An 18,624-nucleotide genomic window follows, 5' to 3' on the forward strand; every position below is an offset into this window, starting at 1 on the left:
TTAATGTATAGCTCTATAATCTATATAAATTTATTTCTGTCTGTTTCTACACATAGATTATATAGGTATTTAAATAAACAAACTATATATATATATCATATATATATATATATATATATATATATATATATATATATATATATATATATATAGAGAGAGAGAGAGAGAGAGAGAGAGAGAGAGAGAGAGAGTGTATATGAGGAAAAAGACTATAAATACATATTGCAAAAGTGAATCTACTTCTTTTACTACAATCTAAATAATTTTTAAGTAACACAGATATAATTTATTAGCAATTACATAGTGGTGTTCAACACCGGTGCTCACTGTTCAACTAAAGGAGAAAGCCCCAAAACTGCGTTCAAAATAGGAGCATGAGGTGACCCAATTTATTTTAAAATAAAATCTTGACTATGGGTGGTAATACAAAGGAACACAGCTATTTTTATAGTCCTTTAGTTGCAGAATAAGAATCTGCTTTCAGTTTTTTTGTAAATTAAACCTTCACCAAATAAAAAAATAAAATAAAAAATTGACCTAGTTCCCGAAAGTCGGTGTTCAGTTATAAGAATCTACCATATATGTCAGTAGCAGGAAAGATCTTTGCTCGAGTGTTGCTCGACCGACTAACCCACTCTTTAGTGGACGAGGTGTTATCTGAGAGCCAATGTGGCTAGGTAGAGGTACACCTTGATATGATATTTGTTCTGCGACGCGTAGGACGTAATCATCTTCTATTTTGAAGTAACGTCTGTATTATATAAGATAAGAAGACAATTACAAGAAAAATGCAAAGAGCAGCACCTAAACCTATATATATTGTAATAAACCTGGTGGTGGCACAGATGGGGGTAGTCACGGGTAGTGGTATGTGTGTAGACAGCCGACGCAAATCGCCCCAGGCCAGTGCTAGACGAGCGGTCAACCGTGACGAGCTACGACGGTCAGCCAAGAAGGATCTGTGTTGTGAGTAGTGCTCATGAACGTCAAGAGGGATGTAGTCATTCGTGATAACTAGAATGGTCGAGCGATTTTCCGTCCGGTTCTAGAAGGCCAGCAGGGACCCTATATAAAGAGCGGAGAGTCACAGTCAAGACGGTTCACTACAGCCCGGTCGACTACAGCACAGTTCAGTGTGGTTCAGCGGTGCGGTTCTGTGAGGAGTACTGTCAAGTACAGCCAAGACGAACGGCGTCTTGATCTTGGTCTGCGATCGAGTCCGACACAACGAGCCCAGTGTGTGAAGTCAGTCCTGAACTGTTGAACCCAGTGCAAACCCGGAACGAGACGGAGAGGCCAGTGCCAGAATTGATACGTCGTTACGGTGTTGTCAAGATAAATATTTGTACTGCCTGTGTTACTTGTCGCCAAACAATATTGGCTCAGATTTATTTGACTATTAAAGTGTTACGTTACTTTGGACCCTGAGTTGTCAAGTTCCTTAAGTTGGTGGTGTGTGGTGCAGTTTGTAGCAGGGGCGGACTGGGTATCAAAATCGGCCCGGGCATTACCTTATAAACCGGCCCACAAATGGCATGTCATATATTTTCGGTGTAGGGGGAGGATTTTAACCCCCCTACGCGGCAATATATATATATATATATGTATATATATATATATATATATATATATATATATATATATATTAGTGTGTGTATATGTAATTAATCTTCATTACATTCTTATCTTTCATTATTTTAAACGTTTTTTCTACCCTTAAATACTCTCTTTCTATAATTAGTGAAAGGCAGTACACACCGTCAAGGGACAGCTAGGGAGTCTGGGGGAGCGCTGTAAGCTCCCCCAGTGGGGTCCGGGGCGAAGCCCCGGATCCAAGCATTATTTCCGTTATTTTAAGCTTTAAAAAATGCTTATTTTAAGGTATCTGCAGTGCAATTAGCCTGCTACTCTTCCGCTAAAAAGATCAAAAACTAAATCTTCTATTCACTGGAGTTCAGCGACTGGTAGAAAATGGTAAAATGCTTTTAGTTTTGTATTGGAAGGGGGGGGGGGGGGGGAAGGGAAACCACAAACCCCCTTTTGGCTACGTTCATGAAATTTGGTGACTGTAGTTTGCTTAAGTTGGCTGCACTCAGGAAGTAAGTAAAGTTTCCCTTTCAGACAATGAGATCTGAGGCCAGTGATGGTTTGAGCTCCTCCCCTCTCGTCTACGCCCATGTGTTTTATCATAGGTGTAAGCCTAATTCTATTCAAAACATATAAAGTTTGATAACGCATCGAAAACTGAATGTATGCTTTCGTAGGCTTATATAATGTATTCTATTTATACATGTATGTAGTCTGAAAACTATAAACACTACATTAGCAGCCTTAATGAGTTCCAAACTTTTTGGTATTACTTATAGATTACAGACGTTTCTTCAAAAAAATAAAATAATTAGGTACTACGCATTTCACGTGTCAATCTAGTCATGAATGTTGATCTGTGACTTAAAATATGCTAAATCATTGGTTTTCAAGGCTGACTCAGGCAACCCATTCCTTTAAAGTGGTATCACCACAAATACAAAACTAGGGGTCTATCGAGCCGTCATCCTCCCTACATTGCTCTACGCCCCAGAAACATGGATAGTGTACAGTTAACATGCAAAGAAACTGAATCACTTCCACATGACATGTCTGTGAAAAATACTGAATGTCAAATGGCAAGACAAAATACCAGATACTCAAGTCCTTCAAAGAGCGGGTCTGCAAAGCATCCACACAATCCTGATGCAGTCCCAGCTGCGATGGGCAGGACACGTATGCAGAATGAAAGACCACCGCATCCCTAAACGACTATTGTATGGCCAACTAAGCGAAGGAAAGCGCTCGCAAGGTGGTCAAAGAAAGCGCTTCAGGGACACCCTGGGAGACAGAGGCACATGACAGAGCATCATGACGTCGCGCTGTGAAAACCGGCGCACATGTTGCTGAGGAAAAGAGAACAATGCTGGCAGAAGAAAAACGCAAAACGCCAGAGAAGAAAAGTAAGGCCAATGACACTAGCTCCAGCTGGAATAACCTGCCTAGTGTACGGCCAAACATTCCGGGCTCACATAGGTCTCACCAGCCACACGAGGAGACATAAAACCCCAGTGTAAAGCTCTCAGCCCCCTGGATGACAAAGTGGTCATCATCACGATGGAAGAAACTATATATATATATTGTCACAGATTACATTATAGAATTGTGTGTACATTTCACATTTGAAAGTAATATAAGCCCTCGACATGAGACTCGGGATTTACCCCTCAAATTTAGACACTTGACAACACGTCAGGATTTACCCAAGAGACGTGATTAGTATGTTTGAAATCTATTGGTTGATTTAAAATTAAACAAAGACATTTTTGAAAAGAGTTAGCGCCAGAGAATTGGCGGGGTGTAAGAAAGTAACGCAAGTCGATAAAATAATTTCCTTGTAGACAGTCACGTTTCTGAGAGCTGTTTTAAAGCCTTTGTAATATTATGAAGCATTGTTGATCTGTAATTTTGTACATAAGCTGTACTTACGTTGTATTTAAATAAAGTTCCAGAGTTTTGTTTATCAAAGAATCGTTAATTGTGATTCTAGATCGTCATTTATTCAACTATTTTAATTCAAGTAAAATCCCCGGCATAACAACACATCGTAACATCGAGACATCTAAATGTTGTTACATCTGGCACCTGTGTTGTTACATCTGGCACTCTCCGACTAATAAAAGTTTATGGACAACTTTTAACGAAATTTATTCAAGATCTAGGACCAATTTCTAAACTCTTCAAAGGAACTTCATTCTTATTTAACGGAGGACAGAATTTCTGTGTTTAACAGGTCAGTTGGTTATCGATAATTCTTTTATAAAGATTTTCGTTAGAGTTACGTCTAACTCACGAAATCTATTATTATATGTAATTGCCAAAAGGAATAAGACCAATATACATAATAACTGGCAATATAAAAGACCAGTAAAGCAAATAACTGGCAATATAAAAGACCAGTAAAGCAAATAACTGGCAATATAAAAGACCAGTAAAGCAAATAACTGGCATTATAGTCATTATAAAGAAGACCAGTAAATAATCATTTGTGCAGCACAAAGTAAACAGAAGACCAGATTTAACCAACTGTTAAACCAGTAAAAAGTACATCGGCTCAATAGATCTATATATTCAATCATACGACTCCAGTAACTACAAGTCTACTGTCAAGAATTTATTAGCAAATTGAGGCTTCAAGAACTTTGTCACTATATTATTATTATATCTGAGATAAAGCCAAAATCCAGATATTGAACATTTTGCTCCAATACAAGAAACTAACAAAAAATTAAATATGGCTTCCAGTTCTAGAACACAACGATTCTTCGAATTAATAGAATTTGCCAAAGAAAAGCAAATTTCAAAGCCAGACCAGTGGGCAGAGAAACAAGAAAAGAAAGAATATCAAGAGCGAGAATCTGAAAAACGCATGCAATTAGAAGAAAAAAAATTGCAAGACGCTGAAAAACAAAGGCAAGACGCTGAAAAACAAAGGCAAGATTCTGAAAAACGCATGCAATTAGAAGAAAAAAAAATTACAAGACGCCGAGAAACAAAGGCAACATGAAAAAGAAAAAATGGAATTCGAAAAACAAAAGAATGAAAATAAAGAAAGCATTCCAATTCAAGGTCACTCAAATATGTTTGACAAATACAGATTAATGAACAAAATATCGGCTTTCAACGAAAACATTGACAATATGGACTCGTATCTCATAAGATTTGAAGAAATAGCTACAACATCCGGTCTACCTGAAGCACATTGGTCGAGCTCACTCCTCACCCTTTTGACTGGCAAAGCTGTCAACATTTGCTCACAACTGTCCATCAATGAACGCAGCACTTACTCTGATATCAAGGAAGCTCTACTGCGCCAATACGGAGCAACTTCAGCCAACTATAGAAAGAAATTCTATAATGAAAGGCCACAGCAAAATGATGATCCTCAAATTTTTGTAGCTAATATGTCAATGTGGTTTGATAGATGGGTATCCATGGCCAAAATAGAAGAAAGTTACCAAGCTCTTCGTCAACATATTATTATCGACAACATTACCCATGCTCACTCGGAAGATATTCAATCCTACATTATAGAGAGAAATCCTACTGATATCCAGACATTAACCAAGATCATCAGACAATATAGAGCAGCCTATCCAAACAAGTCAGTCAAACCATCTGTTGAAGAAAATTTTGTCTGCTTTGCTCAAGACAAAAATGCAAGATATAAGTCAGATGACAAAATCAAATGCAACAAATGTCATAAACTAGGGCATTTCACGTCTCAATGCCGCAGCAGAACCACAGAATGTTCATATTGCCATAAAAAGGGTCACCAAACTCATGAATGTTGGAAAAAACAGGCAGTCTCCAAAAATCAAAATTTTGATAGACCCACATCACCAACTCAAAGATACAGCAATAGAGAGCAATACAATCTCAACAAAGCACCTGGAAATAATAAACCAGATAACAAACCTCGCTACAGAAGTCATTCACAAGACTCCAGACCACAATATATGCCAAACAGAAGCCCATATAACAGAAGCTATTACAATGAGCATTCAACTATGACAGTCATTGCAAAATCCAATGGTCTCAAATTTTATCCAGGCTTTGTAGGAGACAAGAAGGTGGAAGTTCTTCGTGACACCGGAAGCACGTCCACATTAGTACATGAACGCTTCGTACACGCAAACCGTTTCACAGACAACCACGTCCAAGTCACTGCATTCAACGGAACTGTCAGCAAGTTACCTGAAGCCATCATTTATGTTACTACACCATTCTTCAGTGGTCAAACAAAAGCATTAGTAACACCCAATCTACCAGTGGACCTAATCATTGGAAACATAGAAGGAGTTAAAGAATGCACTCCTCAAGAACTTACTGAATGGACAAATGCCATAGAGCAAGGTCAAAAATGTTTAGCAGTAATGACAAGATCCATGTAGCAGGCCCATTTCCTGAAACCAAGAAAGGAAACAAATACATCTTGGTAGTCATGGACTATTTCAGCAAATGGCCAGAAGCTTATGCCATACCAAATCAAGAAGCTATCACAGTGGCCGAAACACTCGTGGATAACTGGATCAGTCGCTTTGGTGTACCTAATGAGTTGCACTCTGACCAGGGCAGGAACTTCGAGTCCAAAGTTTTCCAGGAGATGTGCAAGACACTTGGCATCGAAAAGACTCACACGACAGCTCTCCATCCGCAATCTGATGGGATGGTGGAGCGATTCAACAGAACCCTAGAACAACATCTGTCTAAGGTTACTGATGACCGACAAGACGACTGGGACACCCATATCCCCATGTTCCTCATGTCATACAGAGGATCCGTTCATAGCACCACAGGATATACCCCAGCGATGATGTTATTTGGTCGTGAGCTTCGTCTACCATGTGACCTGTTATTTGGGATTCCGAGAGATACGCCAGTGTCTTCAACTGAATATGTCACCAATCTCCGAAGACGATTGGAGAATGCTCATGTATTGGCCCGCAGAAACATCAAGACCAACAATGACCTGATGAAAACGAGGTATGACAAACGGGCCAATACGTCGGGGTTCCATGAGAATGATCTAGTGTGGCTCTATAACCCACAGAGACGAAAAGGCAGATCCCCGAAACTCCAAAGAGACTGGGAAGGTCCATACCGTGTCGTAAAAAGAATAAACGACGTGGTCTACCGGATACAGAAAAGTCCACGGTCCAAGCTGAAGGTTGTCCACGTTGACCGACTCCATCAGTACCGTTGTGAAATAGAATCTGTTCGGGACGAACAGATCTAAGAAGGGGGCAGTGTTACGAATGAACAGTGACAGGTAGAGGTCACTATGTGTGACCCCGGCGAGATGACACAGCACCGAGTGTTATCTGGAATCTATGCATGTAAACAAAGACAGGATGGGACGTGCCTCACGTGTTGTTCCAGAGGACGAACAGATTTACGAAGGGGGGCATTGTGACAAATGAACAGTGACAGTTAGAGGTCACTACGTGTGACCTCGGCGAGATGACACTGCAGCAGATATCCTCTGGAATCGACATGTATAAACAACAACAGGATGTGATGTTTCCTCCCATGTTGTTCCAGAGGATACTAGCAGTGTTTTTGCAACAATAGACAAGCGATTAGGGACTCTTTATAAACCAGAGAGTTCATGTGAAAAGAGTCAGTACAGTCGTCGATACTGTTGTCTACTGTGCGAGACAGTAGAAGAGAGTGGACTTGAGCCGTTACAGTCGATACAGTCGATGTAAGACGTATACGCTACATGTTACAGTGACGAATTGTTATAGTTATAATTCAATAAAGTTATATAAAGCTGAAAGTTGAGTCGTCAAGTTCTTTGCAGTGTTTCTTTTATTTGTGTGCCTAGTACATTTAGCCAGAAGATCAGAAATACGTAACAATATATATATATATATATATATATTGTTATAAACCTGGTGGTGGCACAGATGGGGGTAGTGGTGTGTGTGTAGTCAGCCGACGCAAATCGCCCCAGTCCAGCGCAGGACGAGCGGTCAACTGTGACCAGTGACAGTACATGCCAGTTCGGCAACGACCTGTGTGTAAATATTACGCACGCAAGTCACTGCGATTGTGATCATTCTGAGTGGTCAAGAACGTTCCTTCCGATTCTAGAAGGCCAGTAGAGACAGTATATAAGAGCGAGTGTGTCAGAAAGACTGGACTTCACGTTACCTCGCAATGTGACCAGTACGAGGCGAAGTTAGAAACAGTACGGTGTGTGAATTCAGGCGGAGCAAGGCTAGGTTTTTGGACAGTTTGTGTAATATTGTTGCCAACTGTACAGTGTTGTATTGTATTTGAAATTAAATTGCTACTGTTAATTTGGAGCCCTGAGTTGTGAGGTTCTTTAAGTTCGTTGTGTCGTGTGGTGCAGTTTGAAGAGAGCCTGGACAGCGAGATTCGTAACAATATATATATATATATATATATATATATATATATATATATATATATAGGCCTATTAGATAGATAGATAGATAGACAGACAGACAGATAGACAGATAGATAGATAGATAGATATTCTTTTACAAGATAAGAGAAAGCAGAACGGTTAGAGAGGCACTTCTAAATGTGAAAAGCTCTTGCTTCCTCCTAGTACATTCTCAATTGTATATGAATATATTATTTAAAATATAAATGATTCTAAATCTCCTTTCATTAAATATCGTATGTGACAGCGCTATATAAATATAAATTATTTTAATTATTGTAATAATTTTCATTATTAATGACGTCATACTAAGCATAAGCATAAGTTTCCCATTAATCATAGTACCATACCGGTGCCTCTGCCTATAAATTTAGATTTATGTTTTAATTAAATAATTTTTTTTGTAAGCCTTAAGTGGCTTAAGTGTAGTATTTTTAGATCTATGTTATTACAAATAAACAACAAGAAACTTGCTTTTTCTTTTCAAATCGCAGAAAGTAGAGCTTTATACCCATATTGAGCTGTGAATAAGATGGGTGGTATGCAATTTCGCGGCTGTGTGTATGTGTTCAAAGTTAACTTCTATAAACGTTTTGTTAAAGAGCTAATTGTCTCCCTTTTGCCGCATTATATCAATGTTTTCTAGCTTAACCTCTCCCATCCCTCTTTTTCGTTAACTTTCATTGGAACCACCAAAAGACGGGTGAGGGAAGGAGCAAAACAAAAACGGCAGTGCCATCAAAGGCCCATGCCGACCAGCAAAACGATCAGGCCAAACACAGTCTCGAAGACATCAAAGTAGTGTTGAAGCCATGCCGGTCATGCATAGCAGAAAGTACGGTCTAACGTTTTACAAATGATAATACGTGCAGTGTATAGTGTAATTCTTAAAATTTCAAACAAAATTAATTGTAACAATAATTTAAAAAAAAACAAACAAGAAAACTTGTTCGGGCCTTTGTGTCTTGCTGCTGTCACTTTTGTTTTTAAGTTGTCTGCATTGAGTTTTTTTTTCTTTGGTCGCGACCAGACCGGCCCATTTGGCACCGGCCCACCGGGCATTTGCCCGTTTGCCCATATAGCCAGTCCGCCCCTGGTTTGTAGAGAGCCTGGATAGTGAGATTCGTTACACTATATACGCTGCCTTTGTGGATCTCACCAAGGCTTTCGACACGGTCAGTCGCGATGGCTTGTGGAGGATTTTGGCCAGGCCCACCTACGTTCCTATCCATTCTCAAGCAGTTTCACGTGGGACAAAAAGGCCAAATCAGACGCAAGAGATCTAGAAGTTGAAAAGAGTTTGTTTCTTACTATAAATAGGCCTAATCTTAGGGCAGCTAGATCTATCTTAAGCGACCTAATTGAGAATGAGAGCTAGATCTACATAATTTGCTACAAGCAGAACGAACATAACCATTGTCCGTCGTTTATCGATTTAGATTCTCTACGACTGTTCTTGAAAGTGGATTTTTTTTTTGTCGCAAATGTGTATCCCGCGGCCTTTGTTAGTGATCTCCAACTGTCTTTTTCTCGGGGTTCTGAAGCCGTCTGCAGCCAGGTGCTTTCTTCTATGTCAGTTAAAGTAAGTTGGCGCATAAGCTGGTCTTTTAATTTAAGCTTTTCCGTTGAGCACCTCTGTTATGTCGACCACCTTTCAGCTAAAAAAACAAACAAACCTGGCATACGTACGTTCGTACGCCATACGGGATACGTACCCTGCCCATGCAGCGGTCTCGCCACCGTCTGTCCATGAATCATAATGGAGCGCAAGCATCTTTGGTAAAGCGTTCAAAAAGTCTTAGTTGCTTTCTGTAGGGCTATAGTAACAGTGTCTTAGATTTTAGATCCATGTAGGAGGGTTGAGAGGACCACTTCTAGGTAGACCCCTCTCCTCTAAATTTAAATTTGGTAGTCAGGAGGAGGCGTTCAAAAGCACAACTGGCCCTGGCCAAACAGTTATCAGCTTTCCTAGATATGTGAAATGGTCTACCACGTTAACGGGGAGTCCGTTTATTGTGATCTTTGGGGCTTAGAAGGCTTTATTTGGGTGACTTCTGGCAGGTTGACCGCGAACTGGAGGTCATGTTCATTGTGAGCTAGTAGAGCATGGTCACGGAGAAGCTGACCATTTTCTTTGTTCTTGTATGGTACAGAAGACTCCCAAGATCTAACACATTGCCATCTGAGCGAAAATGACGTGGATGCCATCGTGCAGTCGTTTCCTCATTTGACCCAGTATCACACCAAAGAAGAAAGCGAACAGAGTAGGGGCAAATACACAGCCCTGCTTCACGCCATTTTCTATTGGGAAGTGATCAGACAGGTCACCATTCTGTCTAATCTGGCCTTTTTGCAGTGGCGTAGTTAGGGATTAGGTCAGGGGTCGGCAACCTTTTGAGTCGGAAGAGCCAAAAAATATAATTTACACAATTTTAAAGTTTTAAAGAGCCACAACATTTAAGCACAATAAGCACTCACACAACAACAACTATACTTTTTATCCCTTTATAAATAGTGTTTTTGCAACAAATTAGATAATACAAACGTATATAAATGGCATTTATAGATAATTATTTATAAATTTAAAAAACAACTAAAGCAGTTAAACATTTACTTACAATACTAACTTGTACTTCAATAACAAAATTTAGTAAACAAAGTCAATGGGAGCGATGGCTTTGGTTTTAGAAAGTTTGGATACATTTCGGTCATAACTAGTTTTTTAGTTTCAAACACGACTATTCAACTCATCAACTCTCGGCATTCCTTTTAAAGCTGTCCACTTTTGTTGTGTTACGTACAAAAATGTCTGGACCTCCAATTCTTCCAACTTGATTTTCAAGTCTGTACATTTTTTATCCCACAAAACTTTACTTTTTAAATCGATCAATTACATTTCTAGAGATCCAGTATCAATTCTAAATGAATCAATGTGAATTTCGTTACTATTTGAGTTGAGATCGTGTACCAGGAATGCCCTAATAGTTTTGTTGGTTATGAACTGCTCAAATCTGTCAAAAAATTAATCTCAGATTTTTTTTATAACTGTGCTGAAGTAATTCGTGTCAAAAGTTGCACTGATTTTATCGTGATACTACTTTAGACATTGAAAATGAAGTAACCAGCCGCTCTAAATATCTTCTGCAAAAAGATTTTTTTTTCTTCAAACCAAAACAATTCTTCCACCAAAACATCAGCTGGATTTTTACTTTCCTTGCAGTTTTAGATTCAGCTCATTTAATTTCTTTGATATATTCACCATAAAGTAGAATCCTAGCAACCATTTATCGTTCTCTAATTTAGGGAGATTAATGCCTTTGTCATTTAGAAATGTATTTATTTCATTCAAGCACAAAGAAAAACGTTTCAACCTATGGAAATCCCTTGCATTTTATTGGAAAGAATGAAGTCGGAATACTGAGTCTACATTTCGTTTAAGAATTCATTTAACCGATGATGGTGCTTTTGACAAGATGCTGTTAACAATCTTGATTACCAAATTTATGAACTCAACTATTTCGGCCGAAATGTTTGGACACAGCGCTTATTGGTGTATTATTCAGTGAAACGTAAGAATTTTGTGGTGTATTTTGCTCCGAAGAATCGTTGTCGCCACTTTATTTTTTCCTATCATACTTCCGGCTCTATCTGTTACTTTTGAAAATATTTTATTTACATCGAGCTTAATGTATGCAAGAAATTTTTGCACGGCATGCTCTACATCATCTCCTTTAGTTTGCCATGAGAGCAGTAGCAATCCTAGAAGCTCTTCTCTTGGGCCTTTTAGAAGACACATACCTGACAAAATGGGCAACTTGTGCCGTGTCTTTTATGTCGTAAGACTGATGTATAGCAAGTGATAAGAAAGAAGAATGTTGAATTTTCCCACCTGCAAATATGTTACATTTGAAGACAATTGAGCTATTCTATCTTGTACTGTTTTAGTGGGTAGTGGCAAACCTTTCGATTTTTTTTTTCAAGATATCTGGTTCGTTATTGAAATCACGATACAGTTCTTCAGATGCACGTAGGAAGCATTCTTTGACATACTCATCATCTGTAAATGGTTTGCCTTTTTGTGCAATTTCTAGTGGTACCGCAAAGCTCGCCATATTAGCATTACTTGTACATTGCTTCTATCTTTGAGAAGATAATCGCTTCTAACTCATTGACTTAAAACAACAAACTATACGTCTCACCCAAACCGAGTGGTGAAGATACCAATTCGTCTGGCGTAGAAAGCGAATTAAAACCTACATAGGAAAATCCGACGGACTGTCGAAGGTGACGAAGCTTGTGTGGTGAAAAGCGAGTACAAGTGGTTGAGAGATAGAATCAGTGCCTAATCTTCGTTAAACGATTCATAACTTAACAAAAAAAATATTTTCGATAAAATAAATAATATTTGCGCATAAAACTAAAGAGCCGCAGCTTCACATCCAAAGAGCCGCATGTGGCTCGCGAGCCGCAGGTTGCCGACCCCGGGATTAGGTGACACGGGGGGGGGGGGGGGGGGGCTTGACCTTTTTAGGGACCCTTGCATTTTGACATTCGACACCATGACATGAGATAGTGTACGGTACTAAATTAATATATAAATCTAAATTGTTCGCCCCACCCCTATGTGCTTATCGTTCTTAATTGCGGTCCAGGTGTTAAATTAACATACTGTTATAACCCTACTCCCGCGCAGACTCTGATGGTGCGCACCAGCAATGGCGTAGCTAGGGTGTGGGGAGAAAAGGGGAGAATTTGAAAATTCCCCCGGGCTCCCACTTGAGGGGGCCCCCAAATAGGTGCCCGAAATTTTTAAATAAATTAAATATTACGTCACTGCCATGTAATCCTGCTTTTCACGTTGTTATATAAGTCAGCGACCCTGTTGTATGATTCCACACAGAGAATTAACTCTTTCCGTGCGGGGTTACTCTCAATTTGAATGGAGTAACTTCCATAGCTCTGACTAGTGCCAGGAAGTAACTTGGTATATAGGCCAGTTTATTTCATCATCCTTATCATTTAAGAAGAAACATGAAAACAAAGGAGACCATGAACGTGTCAAAGAAAAGTATCACTATTCAGATGATTCATACAAAGATACAGCAGCCGAAGAAGTGAAAATGTCTCTTGATGAGAGAAGTAGACATAGTGCTGAAGAAAAATTTCAGGGGAAAATCTTTTACCACAGTCAGAGAAAACATCTGAAGTAAGTGATACAGATGATGAGTCGAGTGATGGTTTTCCAAAATCACGTTCTCTATAAGTGGAAGAAGCTGTAATTAAGACTTCGGATATATCCAGCCTGAAATTTTAAATGAGGAAATGCGAGCAAAACTCTGTTAAAAGGTAGCTTTTTTTTTCCAAAACAAAGATGAACGGTATTTGTTTCCAGTAGAGTTTACCCAAATTAAATCACGAAGTTTGACATCATGGTTCACTAGAAAGCTTCAAACAAGAGTAATTTTTAAAAAATCAGCAGTATTGGAGAGATATTCTGAAGCGTGTAGCAGCAGCTATTAAATACTAAGCAAAAACAAACAGAAGCTTACGTGGTCACAACGAAAAACTGAATTCCTCCAATCCTGGGAACTTCCTAGCATATTTGAAATTTCTTGCAGAATTTGAAGTTACGAAACACCAGTTTACATAGAATCGAATATGGGAAGACACATTATTTGTCACCAGAAATTCAAAATGAGTTCATAAACTTGTTGTGCAATAAAGTTAGGGAATCAATAGTTGGGAAAGTCAAGCAAGTTTGTTCAGTGGCGTAGCTAGAGTATATGATGCCTGGTGCGGTACCTCATCTTGATGCCCCCCCCAAAAAAAAAAACAAAAAAAAAACTAACTAATTAATAACATTGCAAACCTGTTCAAAATAATATGTATTCATAAATCAAATATTGTTAATTCAAAAAAAAAAATCACTTTTACATAAACATACTACAAATGAATTTTACGAGCTTTCTTGGTGGCAAAAGTATCAATAATTTTATCGAAATCCATTTTTTTTTCCACCAGCTCTTGTTCAATGGACAAAAAGGCCAAATTAGTGAGTCATCGTTGATCGCAAGTAATTCTTGATCAGTTAAGTTTGGAAAAACTTCTCTCGCATGTAGCGACGCTTACCGCAATAGTAAAAAATATGCGAATCATGATGACGATATTCGGGACTGAATCATCAGGCTGATATTTATTTATAAATTTCAAGAGCTCAACAGGTTTTGGAAGTTCGGAGGCTTCTGATGAAACTGTGACAAACCGTTGAAGCCTCTTTCGCTCCAGCAGAAATTTGTTTTTATCAATGTCGCTAGGAGTACTATCGAGATTGATTTCGACCTGAGGATTTAATAGCTGGGAAGGCGACAAAAATTCATATCTATCTGCTACATCATGAAGTTGCTCGAATCGGGTGATTATTTCTTGAACAATCCTGTCCAAGGTAGAATAAATTTCCCTTCGTAGCTCTTCTTTGTGTGTAAGTACAGAGTAGTTTCTTTTCTCACCAGGCATCTTTTTCTTATGGCCAATACGTTTTTGAGGTTGTGTACTGATTCTCAGATCTGAACACACGCTTTCGGCAAAGGTAATTCTGGCTTCAGCGATGTCCTCTCGATTACTACATAAAAATGTCTCTAATGTTTTTAGTTTGAGTGAGCAGTCTCGAATAGACAATCCTTTTTGTTTGAAGGTAGAATTGCGCATCACTAATTTCAGTTAATACAGGAGCCCAAAATCCAAGATAGGTGAGAAAATTAAAAGACTGAACAGCAACGAATAGTGACTTCTAGAATACGTTTTTGGACACCATAGTTTTGACCTTTCATGACCGCAGCATTATCATAGCCTTGACCCCTGCAGTCCATTATGTCTAAGCCATCCGAACGCAGTTTCTCTAGAATCATCTCAGCGATTCAAGCAGCATGCTTGTCCTTTGTGTCGATGAAGTCAATAAAAGACTCACGAACCTGCACCCCGTCATTCTCCATGACAACGTACCGTAAAATTTGGGAAGTTTGATCCAGCTTTAAGATGTCAGGTGTACTGTCAAAAATAATAGAGAAATATTTGGCTTGTTTTACTTGCTGTATGATTTGTTTTTTAGCGTGATCCCTCCAAGCAAGCGATGACTGAATGTGAGCTCTGCTGGTCTCATGTTTTTCTATTTTCGGGGATAACCTCCACCACTCATTGAATCCATCTTTGGATTTAAATGAAGATGATGAAATCTTACAAAACGTGGCCCCTTTACATTTAAGGAGGGAGAGGGCGGTACTTACGGCCTACGAGCGCTACAAAAGGGGCGACTCTAGGCTACCCACCACAATCTTAGTGCAACAGTGGAGAGAGAGGAACCGCATAAAAATGCGATCGTTCCTCCACATTGCGGCCAATTTGTCAAAATCATCTGGGCTCTCCACTGATAGAATTCCTATTAGAAGTATTAATACTTGCCCTCCGTGGAGGAGATTGCCAGCCCCACAAATAAACATGTCCCTTATAGGGCAAGAGGGAGCCACCAAGAGGCGATTAACACCTGCCATACTCCAAAACTTGGCATCAGCTACACTAAAGTCCTACCCATCAGATGCCATTTTCTGCTACACAGATGGGTCGGTAATGAGGCACCCCCAATAGATCTGGGTATGGGGCCCTTATAGACTACACAGACTGGACAGAACCAGAGATGCCAATTTCTCCGTCTGAGCTTAAAAGGATTTGAGGCGCCAGCCAGACTAGTCAGTCTTGAGCACTGTTCATCATTTTGTTTACGTTACAGTATTACAATTATCTAGTTAGTTAAAAAAAAAAAAAACTCGTAGAAAACAAAGGTTAGCTTATTTAAAAATATTGACATTACAATAGAATTATTTCAAAAATTAAACTATTAAGAATCATAAATGAATAAACTAAGACAATTGTTTAGAGCTAGAGTTTAGAAATATATTTGTAAACTCAATATCTAGATTAAACCAATGGACTAAACAATGAAGTAAAAAAAAAGGTTGGCCTATCTTCTTCTTCTTCTTTATATTACAGAGCATTGATCAGTGTACCGTGTGTCCGAAATAAATGTAGTAAATTAGATTCAAACTGTTCTATAGCTTACATTGTATTGAAGAAATAGTCTAGGAGATGAAACAAAATAGCGACATGACTAGTTTATAAATCGTTAGTTCATGTTTAAAATACAGTAGTTTATGTTTGTTCGTGTCCATACAATTAGTCGTTTTTACTGAAAAGCTCAGGGAAATAGGAAATTAATACACACTGGGGGAATTTTGGTGCCCCTCTCCACTTGGTGCCCTGTGCGGCCCGCACATTGGTAGCTACGCCACTGAGTTTGTTACTTTTCTCTGATGCCTGATTCCACCTCAGATGTTTGTCATTGTCACAGATGCCATTATAGATTTATTTGTATATTTCACATTTAAAAGCTTATGTGTAAATAGAAATATAAACCCTTGACTGAGCCTCAGGAATTACCCCACAAATCTAGATCCTTGACAGCGCCTCAGGTTTTACCCGAGACGTAATTACGATGTTGCAAATCTATTGGTTGATTTGAAAATAAATAAAGACATTTTAGCGCCAGAGAATTGACGAGAGTAGAAAGAACGCCAGTCGATGAAAGAATTTCCTAGTAGACAGTCGCGTTTTCTAAGAGCTCTGATTTAAAGCCTTTGTAATGTTATTTGTGCTTGTTGATCTGTAACTTGTACATAAGCTGTACTTATGTTTTATATTTAAATAAAGTTCCAGAGTTGTGTTTTAACAAAGAATCTTTATTGTGAATCCTAGATCGTTATTTATTCAACTATTTTAATTCATGTGAAATCCCCGGCACCACAACACACGTTGTGACAGTCATCAAGAACAGGTATTCCTAATAGTTACTTGTAAGTTGATAATTTCGAAATAAAAGAGTCATTCATTGGTTACTTTGACATTTTGAAACCTGATGGACAACATTATGAAGAACTTGTCCTGAAAACTCTTAAAGACATTGGACTGGACTTTGATCTGTGCAGAGGTCAAACCTATGATAACGCAGCCACATTGAGTGGCCGCCTGTCTCTTAGACATAAATCCAAAGACAACATTTCTGAACTGTGATAATCACTCTCTCAACCTGGCAGCTCTTCATTCTGCTGAGATAGATGCAGCGAAAATACTTGAGTTGAGTTCTGATGTAGGACTGTCAATAGAACTGCAATTCAAACGTGTTGTGACAAAAGTGCTGGGCAGACTTCATATGGAGATGAAGGACAGATTCCAAAGGCTGCAAAACCATGTGGGCACCTTTGGGTTTCTTCTAGAAACAAGACACCTGTTCGGATTCTATGGATGATGACACGCTGATGAAAAAATTTACTTTTTCCTGTTTGATGAAATACAGCAAATCGCTTGTTATGTGATGTCATTGATGCACGAGCACTTTTTATCAACAAACCAGTGCCACACTCACCAATTGACATATTGAGGAAGCTGGCTTCATATGGTAATGATGTGTGCTCAAACCTTCAATTATCCATTCGAATACTGCTAACTCAGGCCACTTCCATTGCGTCTTGTGAGAGATCATTCTCAAAGCTCAAGTTCATCAAAAACTATCTCAGGAGCTCAATGACGCAAGATAGGCTTAACATGGTTTTAATGTCAGTGGAGTCACAAATACTAGACAGTATCGATGTAGATGATGTTATAGATGCCTTTGCTGCACAGAAAGCACGACATGAAGCGATATGAATTGAGATTTGTCACTTGTTCATTATTTCGCCAAGAAACAAAGGTATTATTCATTAAAAGAGTCCTAATGATTAATTTTACTGATATACTGTTTCAATGCCAAAATGCAAGGGGCACCCAAAGAGGTCAATCTCCCCGGGTCCCCAAATCCATAGCTACGCACCAGCACTCCGGTCACACGAGGAATATAAGACATACTGATTCTAGAAGAAGGCATGTTGTAGATCCGGCTGAAGTGATCTGCAGGTTATGGGAGTCTGAGCTGTCTGGGACCAAGAGCCTACCTTCGTGCTACCAGTGAACTGTATTGAGGACCTGGCGCAACACTGGGAAGTGTGTCGGTAGTCTGTACTAGTGTTTAGGTAGAAAAGGACTTGTAGAACTTGAGACTCCCAGTTACTTAATGCTTAAGACAGTGAATTCCATGTCTGCGTAACTTATAGGCCTAATTGTAAATAAATACATCTTCTATTATTACCTCTTTTCGTTAAGAATTCATACGAAATTTTTCAATACCGCACTCCGGTATAAGAGTATTAATTGAGATGAGTTCTGAACCCAAATATTTTTTCCTAGTCGCCTTTTCCCAACCTTTACTGAATCTGATATTTTTCTAGTTAAATAAATTTGGGACTTTAACTCAAAAATTTATACTGGAATCCTAAAAATGCAAAACATTTAGAGTAGAATCTAATTGGTCCACTCAATTTCTCCTCCCACTTCCGAAATTTTGCTTAGAATTATATTTCAATCATTCAATAACAAAACAAAGTTACAAACATGCATATTGAACAACATGTATCACTTAAAAATGAGCTTTTTTTTTATTTTTCGAATTTTTTTTTCTGTGATGATCCTCACACCCTTAA

This window comes from Biomphalaria glabrata, chromosome 10 (assembly GCF_947242115.1).
Source record: "Biomphalaria glabrata chromosome 10, xgBioGlab47.1, whole genome shotgun sequence".
Classification (NCBI taxonomy): domain Eukaryota; kingdom Metazoa; phylum Mollusca; class Gastropoda; family Planorbidae; genus Biomphalaria; species Biomphalaria glabrata.